Source organism: Sesamum indicum, linkage group LG8 (genome assembly GCF_026168435.1).
Source record: "Sesamum indicum cultivar Baizhima isolate 11 linkage group LG8, ASM2616843v1, whole genome shotgun sequence".
NCBI classification, from domain to species: domain Eukaryota; kingdom Viridiplantae; phylum Streptophyta; class Magnoliopsida; order Lamiales; family Pedaliaceae; genus Sesamum; species Sesamum indicum.
The window spans coordinates 14,532,531-14,545,870 of record NC_142664.1 but is presented as its reverse complement, the minus strand read 5'-3'; positions in this window follow the sequence as shown (position 1 = coordinate 14,545,870).

Here is a 13,340-nt window from a genome sequence, read left to right as displayed (position 1 = left end):
TCCAAGAATATGTGTGGTAAATTTTCTAAGCGTAATAATACCTACAAGTTAGTATAAAAGAGAAACAAACTTGCTTTAATAAAGCCGTGCAAAACAACTAAATTTTGAACGTTCTCAGAATTCGACGAAACCTGTCTCAAACGTTGGTCTAGACCCAAGCATTGTGTGGTAAATTTTTTTTTTTTTTTGGGTAAGTATAATTTTCATTTAAGAAAAGAAAATATAGTACAACAGAGTCCCTCTTTAGGCGCTTCCCTCGACAGGCCAAGGGATACGCCACAGTCTATACAAGGCACATGTGCTAATTGATCTAGGAAGCTTAATACTGAGTATACGTTGTCGAACATCTTCTACTATTAAGTTGCCCACTACGCTCGGGGGTCTCTCCTCGTGCTCAAAACGTCTCAGGTTTCTCTCCCTCCAAATATGGTATACACACGATCCAAGCAGGCATCGGTAGGATATATTGATGATGTGCTTCCCACGCCATTTTCTTGCTCCCCATTCAACATCACTGACCCAATCCCTATTAGGCCACTGGAATCGTACAATGCGCCGAATACTAATGAGGCATCTCCTACTAAATCTGCAGTGGAAAAACAGGTGGTTATGTGACTCCACCATGTCTTCATTGCACAGCACGCAGCACCCTAGATGGGAGAGCCATGGTTTATCCGTCGTTGCGAGCTTCTCCAGGATAGCTAGCCAAAGGATAAATAAATGTCGCGGGATCTTTAAAGAACCCAAAAGTAGTGAAATCCAACCTACTTTCGGTCCTGCTGATATCATAGCCCGATAAAACTCCTGCGTAGTGGGTTTCCGACTCGAACCTTTCCATATAATACGATCTGTACCCCCATGGATCTGAGGCAGCACATGTGTAATCTCCACGCATTCCATGTCTGTGATCAATGGCCAGTGCCAATGGCCCTCACAGATAACTGAGCTAAACATGGTAGACTCATGCAATCCCAGACTGTTTGGTCCCCGCAGAAATCTGTCAAGGAGGGGTCCAAGGTGATGCCAGGGATCCTTCCATAAGAAAAAATCACTTCCATCACCAATACGATATTCCACCACTGAGCGTAACCAGCCTCTCAACCTCAACATTTTTCTCCATCCCCATGGTCCACGATTCTCCGGGATAGACCATATCGAATCATCTCGAAGTCTGCCATGCCGCAGCCACTCGACCCAGATAGAAGTCCTATCACATCGGATGACTTCACATAGCTTTTTGCACATCAATGATCGATTAAGAGTTCCCATATCCTTAAGGCCAAGTCCTACCTCCTCCTTCGGTTTGCAAATCTCCTTCCACGCAACTTTAGGGTATCCACTATTTCCGGTACCTCTCCATAAGAAAGCTCGCAATCGCTTCTCAATATCTTTAATGACCCCTTTTGGCAAAATAAATGCCGAAGCCCAATAAACACCCATAGCCACAAGAACAGACTTAATGATTTGTACCCTGCCGGCATATGACAGTGCCAATCCCTCCCAACCATTGATACGTGTATCGTTCTTACTCAGTAATGGTTGGCAGTCGGCGATAGATAATCGAGAAGAGATCAATGGTAGACCCAAATACCTCATCGGTAAGTGGCCTTCCTGAAACCCCAACACCGCAAGTAGCTCCCCTCGTACATTCTGGGCTGATCATTGTGTGGTAAATTTCCTAAGCGTAATAATAACTACAAGTTAGTGTAAAAGGGAAACAAACTTGTTTTAATAATACCGTGCAAAACAGCTAATATTTGAACGTTCTCAGAATTCAACGAAACTTGACCCAATCCCAGGTCTAGACCCAAGCATTTTTATTAGAAAATTGCCAAGCGTAATAATAACTACAAGTTAGTATAAAAAGGAAAAAAAAACTTGTTTAAATAAAACCGTCCAAAACAGCTAACTTTTGAACATTCTCAAAATTCGACGAAACTTGACCCAATCGTTGGTCTAGACCCTAGAATATCTGTGGTAAATTTGCTAAGCGTAATAATAACCACAAGTTAGTATAAAAGGAAAACAAACTTGCTTTAATAAAACCGTGCAAAACAGCTAAATTTTGAGCATTCTCAGAATTCGATGAAAATTGATCCAATCGTAGGTCTAGACCCAAGAATTTGTGTATTAAATTTCCTAAATGTAATAATAACTACAAGTTAATATAAAAGGGAAACACACTTGTTTTAATAAAACCGTGTAAAACAGCTAACTTATGAACGTTCTCATAGTTCGACGAAACTTGACCCAATCGCAGGTCTAGACCCAAGCATTTGTGTTGTCAATTTGCTAATCGTAATAATAACAACAGGTTAGTATAAAAGGAAAACAAACTTGTTTTAATAAACCCGTGCAAACCAGCTAAATTTTGAACGGTCTCAGAATTCGATGAAACTTGACCAAAACGTTGGTCTAGACCAAAACATCTATGTTGTAATTTTCCCAGTGTAATACTGACTACAAGTTAGTATAAAAGGGAAACAAACTTGTTTTAATAAAACCGTGCAAAACAGCTAAGTTTTGAGCATTCTCAGAATTCGACGAAACTTGACCCAAACGTTGGTCTAGATCCAAGAATTTGTGTGTTAAATTTCTAAGCGTAATTATAATTAAAAGTTAGTATAAAAGGGAAACAAAACTGCTTTAATAAAACCGTGCAAAACAGCTAAATTTTGAACGTTCTCAAAATTTTACGAAACTTGACCCCAACATAGATCTAGACCCAAGAGTTTGTGTTATACATTTGCTAAGCGTAATAATAACTACAAGTTAGTATAAAAGGGAAACAAACTTGCTTTAATAAAATCGTGCAAAACAGATAAATTTTGAACGTTCTCAGAATTCAACAAAACCTGTCCCAAACGTTGGTCTAGACCCAAGCATTTGTGTGGTATATTTGCTAAGCATAATAATAACTACAAGTTAGTATAAAAGGGAAACAAACTTGTTTTAATAAAACCGTGCAAAACAGTTAACTTTTGAACGTACACTGAATTCAATGAAACTTGACCCAACCGTTGGTCTAAACCCAAGCATTTGTGTTGCAAATTTGCTAAACGTAATAATAACTACAAGTTAGTATAAAAGTGAAACAAACTTGCTTTAATAAAACCATGCAAAACAACTAAATTTTGAACCTTCTCAGAATTCGACGAAACTTAACCCAAACATTGGTCTAGACCCAAGCATTTGTCTTGTAAATTTGCTATGCGTAATAATAACTACAAGTTAGTACAAAAGGGAAACAAACTTGTTTTAATAAAACCGTGCAAAACAGCTAACTTTTGAACGTTCTCAGGATTCGACAAAACTTGATCCAATCGTTGGTCTAGATCCAAGAATATGTGTGGTAAATTTTCTAAGCGTAATAATACCTACAAGTTAGTATAAAAGAGAAACAAACTTGCTTTAATAAAGCCGTGCAAAACAACTAAATTTTGAACGTTCTCAGAATTCGACGAAACCTGTCTCAAACGTTGGTCTAGACCCAAGCATTGTGTGGTAAATTTTTTTTTTTTTTTGGGTAAGTATAATTTTCATTTAAGAAAAGAAAATATAGTACAACAGAGTCCCTCTTTAGGCGCTTCCCTCGACAGGCCAAGGGATACGCCACAGTCTATACAAGGCACATGTGCTAATTGATCTAGGAAGCTTAATACTGAGTATACGTTGTCGAACATCTTCTACTATTAAGTTGCCCACTACGCTCGGGGGTCTCTCCTCGTGCTCAAAACGTCTCAGGTTTCTCTCCCTCCAAATATGGTATACACACGATCCAAGCAGGCATCGGTAGGATATATTGATGATGTGCTTCCCACGCCATTTTCTTGCTCCCCATTCAACATCACTGACCCAATCCCTATTAGGCCACTGGAATCGTACAATGCGCCGAATACTAATGAGGCATCTCCTACTAAATCTGCAGTGGAAAAACAGGTGGTTATGTGACTCCACCATGTCTTCATTGCACAGCACGCAGCACCCTAGATGGGAGAGCCATGGTTTATCCGTCGTTGCGAGCTTCTCCAGGATAGCTAGCCAAAGGATAAATAAATGTCGCGGGATCTTTAAAGAACCCAAAAGTAGTGAAATCCAACCTACTTTCGGTCCTGCTGATATCATAGCCCGATAAAACTCCTGCGTAGTGGGTTTCCGACTCGAACCTTTCCATATAATACGATCTGTACCCCCATGGATCTGAGGCAGCACATGTGTAATCTCCACGCATTCCATGTCTGTGATCAATGGCCAGTGCCAATGGCCCTCACAGATAACTGAGCTAAACATGGTAGACTCATGCAATCCCAGACTGTTTGGTCCCCGCAGAAATCTGTCAAGGAGGGGTCCAAGGTGATGCCAGGGATCCTTCCATAAGAAAAAATCACTTCCATCACCAATACGATATTCCACCACTGAGCGTAACCAGCCTCTCAACCTCAACATTTTTCTCCATCCCCATGGTCCACGATTCTCCGGGATAGACCATATCGAATCATCTCGAAGTCTGCCATGCCGCAGCCACTCGACCCAGATAGAAGTCCTATCACATCGGATGACTTCACATAGCTTTTTGCACATCAATGATCGATTAAGAGTTCCCATATCCTTAAGGCCAAGTCCTACCTCCTCCTTCGGTTTGCAAATCTCCTTCCACGCAACTTTAGGGTATCCACTATTTCCGGTACCTCTCCATAAGAAAGCTCGCAATCGCTTCTCAATATCTTTAATGACCCCTTTTGGCAAAATAAATGCCGAAGCCCAATAAACACCCATAGCCACAAGAACAGACTTAATGATTTGTACCCTGCCGGCATATGACAGTGCCAATCCCTCCCAACCATTGATACGTGTATCGTTCTTACTCAGTAATGGTTGGCAGTCGGCGATAGATAATCGAGAAGAGATCAATGGTAGACCCAAATACCTCATCGGTAAGTGGCCTTCCTGAAACCCCAACACCGCAAGTAGCTCCCCTCGTACATTCTGGGCTGATCATTGTGTGGTAAATTTCCTAAGCGTAATAATAACTACAAGTTAGTGTAAAAGGGAAACAAACTTGTTTTAATAATACCGTGCAAAACAGCTAATATTTGAACGTTCTCAGAATTCAACGAAACTTGACCCAATCCCAGGTCTAGACCCAAGCATTTTTATTAGAAAATTGCCAAGCGTAATAATAACTACAAGTTAGTATAAAAAGGAAAAAAAAACTTGTTTCAATAAAACCGTCCAAAACAGCTAACTTTTGAACATTCTCAAAATTCGACGAAACTTGACCCAATCGTTGGTCTAGACCCTAGAATATCTGTGGTAAATTTGCTAAGCGTAATAATAACCACAAGTTAGTATAAAAGGAAAACAAACTTGCTTTAATAAAACCGTGCAAAACAGCTAAATTTTGAGCATTCTCAGAATTCGATGAAAATTGATCCAATCGTAGGTCTAGACCCAAGAATTTGTGTATTAAATTTCCTAAATGTAATAATAACTACAAGTTAATATAAAAGGGAAACACACTTGTTTTAATAAAACCGTGTAAAACAGCTAACTTATGAACGTTCTCATAGTTCGACGAAACTTGACCCAATCGCAGGTCTAGACCCAAGCATTTGTGTTGTCAATTTGCTAATCGTAATAATAACAACAGGTTAGTATAAAAGGAAAACAAACTTGTTTTAATAAACCCGTGCAAACCAGCTAAATTTTGAACGGTCTCAGAATTCGATGAAACTTGACCAAAACGTTGGTCTAGACCAAAACATCTATGTTGTAATTTTCCCAGTGTAATACTGACTACAAGTTAGTATAAAAGGGAAACAAACTTGTTTTAATAAAACCGTGCAAAACAGCTAAGTTTTGAGCATTCTCAGAATTCGACGAAACTTGACCCAAACGTTGGTCTAGATCCAAGAATTTGTGTGTTAAATTTCTAAGCGTAATTATAATTAAAAGTTAGTATAAAAGGGAAACAAAACTGCTTTAATAAAACCGTGCAAAACAGCTAAATTTTGAACGTTCTCAAAATTTTACGAAACTTGACCCCAACATAGATCTAGACCCAAGCATTTGTGTTATACATTTGCTAAGCGTAATAATAACTACAAGTTAGTATAAAAGGGAAACAAACTTGCTTTAATAAAATCGTGCAAAACAGATAAATTTTGAACGTTCTCAGAATTCAACAAAACCTGTCCCAAACGTTGGTCTAGACCCAAGCATTTGTGTGGTATATTTGCTAAGCATAATAATAACTACAAGTTAGTATAAAAGGGAAACAAACTTGTTTTAATAAAACCGTGCAAAACAGTTAACTTTTGAACGTACACTGAATTCAATGAAACTTGACCCAACCGTTGGTCTAAACCCAAGCATTTGTGTTGCAAATTTGCTAAACGTAATAATAACTACAAGTTAGTATAAAAGTGAAACAAACTTGCTTTAATAAAACCATGCAAAACAACTAAATTTTGAACCTTCTCAGAATTCGACGAAACTTAACCCAAACATTGGTCTAGACCCAAGCATTTGTCTTGTAAATTTGCTATGCGTAATAATAACTACAAGTTAGTACAAAAGGGAAACAAACTTGTTTTAATAAAACCGTGCAAAACAGCTAACTTTTGAACGTTCTCAGGATTCGACAAAACTTGATCCAATCGTTGGTCTAGATCCAAGAATATGTGTGGTAAATTTTCTAAGCGTAATAATACCTACAAGTTAGTATAAAAGAGAAACAAACTTGCTTTAATAAAGCCGTGCAAAACAACTAAATTTTGAACGTTCTCAGAATTCGACGAAACCTGTCTCAAACGTTGGTCTAGACCCAAGCATTGTGTGGGAATTTTTTTTTTTTTTTTTGGGTAAGTATAATTTTCATTTAAGAAAAGAAAATATAGTACAACAGAGTCCCTCTTTAGGCGCTTCCCTCGACAGGCCAAGGGATACGCCACAGTCTATACAAGGCACATGTGCTAATTGATCTAGGAAGCTTAATACTGAGTATACGTTGTCGAACATCTTCTACTATTAAGTTGCCCACTACGCTCGGGGGTCTCTCCTCGTGCTCAAAACGTCTCAGGTTTCTCTCCCTCCAAATATGGTATACACACGATCCAAGCAGGCATCGGTAGGATATATTGATGATGTGCTTCCCACGCCATTTTCTTGCTCCCCATTCAACATCACTGACCCAATCCCTATTAGGCCACTGGAATCGTACAATGCGCCGAATACTAATGAGGCATCTCCTACTAAATCTGTAGTGGAAAAACAGGTGGTTATGTGACTCCACCATGTCTTCATTGCACAGCACGCAGCACCCTAGATGGGAGAGCCATGGTTTATCCATCGTTGCGAGCTTCTCCAGGATAGCTAGCCAAAGGATAAATAAATGTCGCGGGATCTTTAAAGAACCCAAAAGTAGTGAAATCCAACCTACTTTCGGTCCTGCTGATATCATAGCCCGATAAAACTCCTGCGTAGTGGGTTTCCGACTCGAACCTTTCCATATAATACGATCTGTACCCCCATGGATCTGAGGCAGCACATGTGTAATCTCCACGCATTCCATGTCTGTGATCAATGGCCAGTGCCAATGGCCCTCACAGATAACTGAGCTAAACATGGTAGACTCATGCAATCCCAGACTGTTTGGTCCCCGCAGAAATCTGTCAAGGAGGGGTCCAAGGTGATGCCAGGGATCCTTCCATAAGAAAAAATCACTTCCATCACCAATACGATATTCCACCACTGAGCGTAACCAGCCTCTCAACCTCAACATTTTTCTCCATCCCCATGGTCCACGATTCTCCGGGATAGACCATATCGAATCATCTCGAAGTCTGCCATGCCGCAGCCACTCGACCCAGATAGAAGTCCTATCACATCGGATGACTTCACATAGCTTTTTGCACATCAATGATCGATTATGAGTTCCCATATCCTTAAGGCCAAGTCCTACCTCCTCCTTCGGTTTGCAAATCTCCTTCCACGCAACTTTAGGGTATCCACTATTTCCGGTACCTCTCCATAAGAAAGCTCGCAATCGCTTCTCAATATCTTTAATGACCCCTTTTGGCAAAATAAATGCCGAAGCCCAATAAACACCCATAGCCACAAGAACAGACTTAATGATTTGTACCCTGCCGGCATATGACAGTGCCAATCCCTCCCAACCATTGATACGTGTATCGTTCTTACTCAGTAATGGTTGGCAGTCGGCGATAGATAATCGAGAAGAGATCAATGGTAGACCCAAATACCTCATCGGTAAGTGGCCTTCCTGAAACCCCAACACCGCAAGTAGCTCCCCTCGTACATTCTGGGCTGATCATTGTGTGGTAAATTTCCTAAGCGTAATAATAACTACAAGTTAGTGTAAAAGGGAAACAAACTTGTTTTAATAATACCGTGCAAAACAGCTAATATTTGAACGTTCTCAGAATTCAACGAAACTTGACCCAATCCCAGGTCTAGACCCAAGCATTTTTATTAGAAAATTGCCAAGCGTAATAATAACTACAAGTTAGTATAAAAAGGAAAAAAAAACTTGTTTCAATAAAACCGTCCAAAACAGCTAACTTTTGAACATTCTCAAAATTCGACGAAACTTGACCCAATCGTTGGTCTAGACCCTAGAATATCTGTGGTAAATTTGCTAAGCGTAATAATAACCACAAGTTAGTATAAAAGGAAAACAAACTTGCTTTAATAAAACCGTGCAAAACAGCTAAATTTTGAGCATTCTCAGAATTCGATGAAAATTGATCCAATCGTAGGTCTAGACCCAAGAATTTGTGTATTAAATTTCCTAAATGTAATAATAACTACAAGTTAATATAAAAGGGAAACACACTTGTTTTAATAAAACCGTGTAAAACAGCTAACTTATGAACGTTCTCATAGTTCGACGAAACTTGACCCAATCGCAGGTCTAGACCCAAGCATTTGTGTTGTCAATTTGCTAATCGTAATAATAACAACAGGTTAGTATAAAAGGAAAACAAACTTGTTTTAATAAACCCGTGCAAACCAGCTAAATTTTGAACGGTCTCAGAATTCGATGAAACTTGACCAAAACGTTGGTCTAGACCAAAACATCTATGTTGTAATTTGCCCAGTGTAATACTGACTACAAGTTAGTATAAAAGGGAAACAAACTTGTTTTAATAAAACCGTGCAAAACAGCTAAATTTTGAGCATTCTCAGAATTCGACGAAACTTGACCCAAACGTTGGTCTAGATCCAAGAATTTGTGTGTTAAATTTCTAAGCGTAATTATAATTAAAAGTTAGTATAAAAGGGAAACAAAACTGCTTTAATAAAACCGTGCAAAACAGCTAAATTTTGAACGTTCTCAAAATTTTACGAAACTTGACCCCAACATAGATCTAGACCCAAGCATTTGTGTTATACATTTGCTAAGCGTAATAATAACTACAAGTTAGTATAAAAGGGAAACAAACTTGCTTTAATAAAATCGTGCAAAACAGATAAATTTTGAACGTTCTCAGAATTCAACAAAACCTGTCCCAAACGTTGGTCTAGACCCAAGCATTTGTGTGGTATATTTGCTAAGCATAATAATAACTACAAGTTAGTATAAAAGGGAAACAAACTTGTTTTAATAAAACCGTGCAAAACAGTTAACTTTTGAACGTACACTGAATTCAATGAAACTTGACCCAACCGTTGGTCTAAACCCAAGCATTTGTGTTGCAAATTTGCTAAACGTAATAATAACTACAAGTTAGTATAAAAGTGAAACAAACTTGCTTTAATAAAACCATGCAAAACAACTAAATTTTGAACCTTCTCAGAATTCGACGAAACTTAACCCAAACATTGGTCTAGACCCAAGCATTTGTCTTGTAAATTTGCTATGCGTAATAATAACTACAAGTTAGTACAAAAGGGAAACAAACTTGTTTTAATAAAACCGTGCAAAACAGCTAACTTTTGAACGTTCTCAGGATTCGACAAAACTTGATCCAATCGTTGGTCTAGATCCAAGAATATGTGTGGTAAATTTTCTAAGCGTAATAATACCTACAAGTTAGTATAAAAGAGAAACAAACTTGCTTTAATAAAGCCGTGCAAAACAACTAAATTTTGAACGTTCTCAGAATTCGACGAAACCTGTCTCAAACGTTGGTCTAGACCCAAGCATTGTGTGGTAAATTTTTTTTTTTTTTTTGGGTAAGTATAATTTTCATTTAAGAAAAGAAAATATAGTACAACAGAGTCCCTCTTTAGGCGCTTCCCTCGACAGGCCAAGGGATACGCCACAGTCTATACAAGGCACATGTGCTAATTGATCTAGGAAGCTTAATACTGAGTATACGTTGTCGAACATCTTCTACTATTAAGTTGCCCACTACGCTCGGGGGTCTCTCCTCGTGCTCAAAACGTCTCAGGTTTCTCTCCCTCCAAATATGGTATACACACGATCCAAGCAGGCATCGGTAGGATATATTGATGATGTGCTTCCCACGCCATTTTCTTGCTCCCCATTCAACATCACTGACCCAATCCCTATTAGGCCACTGGAATCGTACAATGCGCCGAATACTAATGAGGCATCTCCTACTAAATCTGCAGTGGAAAAACAGGTGGTTATGTGACTCCACCATGTCTTCATTGCACAGCACGCAGCACCCTAGATGGGAGAGCCATGGTTTATCCGTCGTTGCGAGCTTCTCCAGGATAGCTAGCCAAAGGATAAATAAATGTCGCGGGATCTTTAAAGAACCCAAAAGTAGTGAAATCCAACCTACTTTCGGTCCTGCTGATATCATAGCCCGATAAAACTCCTGCGTAGTGGGTTTCCGACTCGAACCTTTCCATATAATACGATCTGTACCCCCATGGATCTGAGGCAGCACATGTGTAATCTCCACGCATTCCATGTCTGTGATCAATGGCCAGTGCCAATGGCCCTCACAGATAACTGAGCTAAACATGGTAGACTCATGCAATCCCAGACTGTTTGGTCCCCGCAGAAATCTGTCAAGGAGGGGTCCAAGGTGATGCCAGGGATCCTTCCATAAGAAAAAATCACTTCCATCACCAATACGATATTCCACCACTGAGCGTAACCAGCCTCTCAACCTCAACATTTTTCTCCATCCCCATGGTCCACGATTCTCCGGGATAGACCATATCGAATCATCTCGAAGTCTGCCATGCCGCAGCCACTCGACCCAGATAGAAGTCCTATCACATCGGATGACTTCACATAGCTTTTTGCACATCAATGATCGATTAAGAGTTCCCATATCCTTAAGGCCAAGTCCTACCTCCTCCTTCGGTTTGCAAATCTCCTTCCACGCAACTTTAGGGTATCCACTATTTCCGGTACCTCTCCATAAGAAAGCTCGCAATCGCTTCTCAATATCTTTAATGACCCCTTTTGGCAAAATAAATGCCGAAGCCCAATAAACACCCATAGCCACAAGAACAGACTTAATGATTTGTACCCTGCCGGCATATGACAGTGCCAATCCCTCCCAACCATTGATACGTGTATCGTTCTTACTCAGTAATGGTTGGCAGTCGGCGATAGATAATCGAGAAGAGATCAATGGTAGACCCAAATACCTCATCGGTAAGTGGCCTTCCTGAAACCCCAACACCGCAAGTAGCTCCCCTCGTACATTCTGGGCTGATCATTGTGTGGTAAATTTCCTAAGCGTAATAATAACTACAAGTTAGTGTAAAAGGGAAACAAACTTGTTTTAATAATACCGTGCAAAACAGCTAATATTTGAACGTTCTCAGAATTCAACGAAACTTGACCCAATCCCAGGTCTAGACCCAAGCATTTTTATTAGAAAATTGCCAAGCGTAATAATAACTACAAGTTAGTATAAAAAGGAAAAAAAAACTTGTTTCAATAAAACCGTCCAAAACAGCTAACTTTTGAACATTCTCAAAATTCGACGAAACTTGACCCAATCGTTGGTCTAGACCCTAGAATATCTGTGGTAAATTTGCTAAGCGTAATAATAACCACAAGTTAGTATAAAAGGAAAACAAACTTGCTTTAATAAAACCGTGCAAAACAGCTAAATTTTGAGCATTCTCAGAATTCGATGAAAATTGATCCAATCGTAGGTCTAGACCCAAGAATTTGTGTATTAAATTTCCTAAATGTAATAATAACTACAAGTTAATATAAAAGGGAAACACACTTGTTTTAATAAAACCGTGTAAAACAGCTAACTTATGAACGTTCTCATAGTTCGACGAAACTTGACCCAATCGCAGGTCTAGACCCAAGCATTTGTGTTGTCAATTTGCTAATCGTAATAATAACAACAGGTTAGTATAAAAGGAAAACAAACTTGTTTTAATAAACCCGTGCAAACCAGCTAAATTTTGAACGGTCTCAGAATTCGATGAAACTTGACCAAAACGTTGGTCTAGACCAAAACATCTATGTTGTAATTTTCCCAGTGTAATACTGACTACAAGTTAGTATAAAAGGGAAACAAACTTGTTTTAATAAAACCGTGCAAAACAGCTAAGTTTTGAGCATTCTCAGAATTCGACGAAACTTGACCCAAACGTTGGTCTAGATCCAAGAATTTGTGTGTTAAATTTCTAAGCGTAATTATAATTAAAAGTTAGTATAAAAGGGAAACAAAACTGCTTTAATAAAACCGTGCAAAACAGCTAAATTTTGAACGTTCTCAAAATTTTACGAAACTTGACCCCAACATAGATCTAGACCCAAGCATTTGTGTTATACATTTGCTAAGCGTAATAATAACTACAAGTTAGTATAAAAGGGAAACAAACTTGCTTTAATAAAATCGTGCAAAACAGATAAATTTTGAACGTTCTCAGAATTCAACAAAACCTGTCCCAAACGTTGGTCTAGACCCAAGCATTTGTGTGGTATATTTGCTAAGCATAATAATAACTACAAGTTAGTATAAAAGGGAAACAAACTTGTTTTAATAAAACCGTGCAAAACAGTTAACTTTTGAACGTACACTGAATTCAATGAAACTTGACCCAACCGTTGGTCTAAACCCAAGCATTTGTGTTGCAAATTTGCTAAACGTAATAATAACTACAAGTTAGTATAAAAGTGAAACAAACTTGCTTTAATAAAACCATGCAAAACAACTAAATTTTGAACCTTCTCAGAATTCGACGAAACTTAACCCAAACATTGGTCTAGACCCAAGCATTTGTCTTGTAAATTTGCTATGCGTAATAATAACTACAAGTTAGTACAAAAGGGAAACAAACTTGTTTTAATAAAACCGTGCAAAACAGCTAACTTTTGAACGTTCTCAGGATTCGACAAAACTTGATCCAATCGTTGG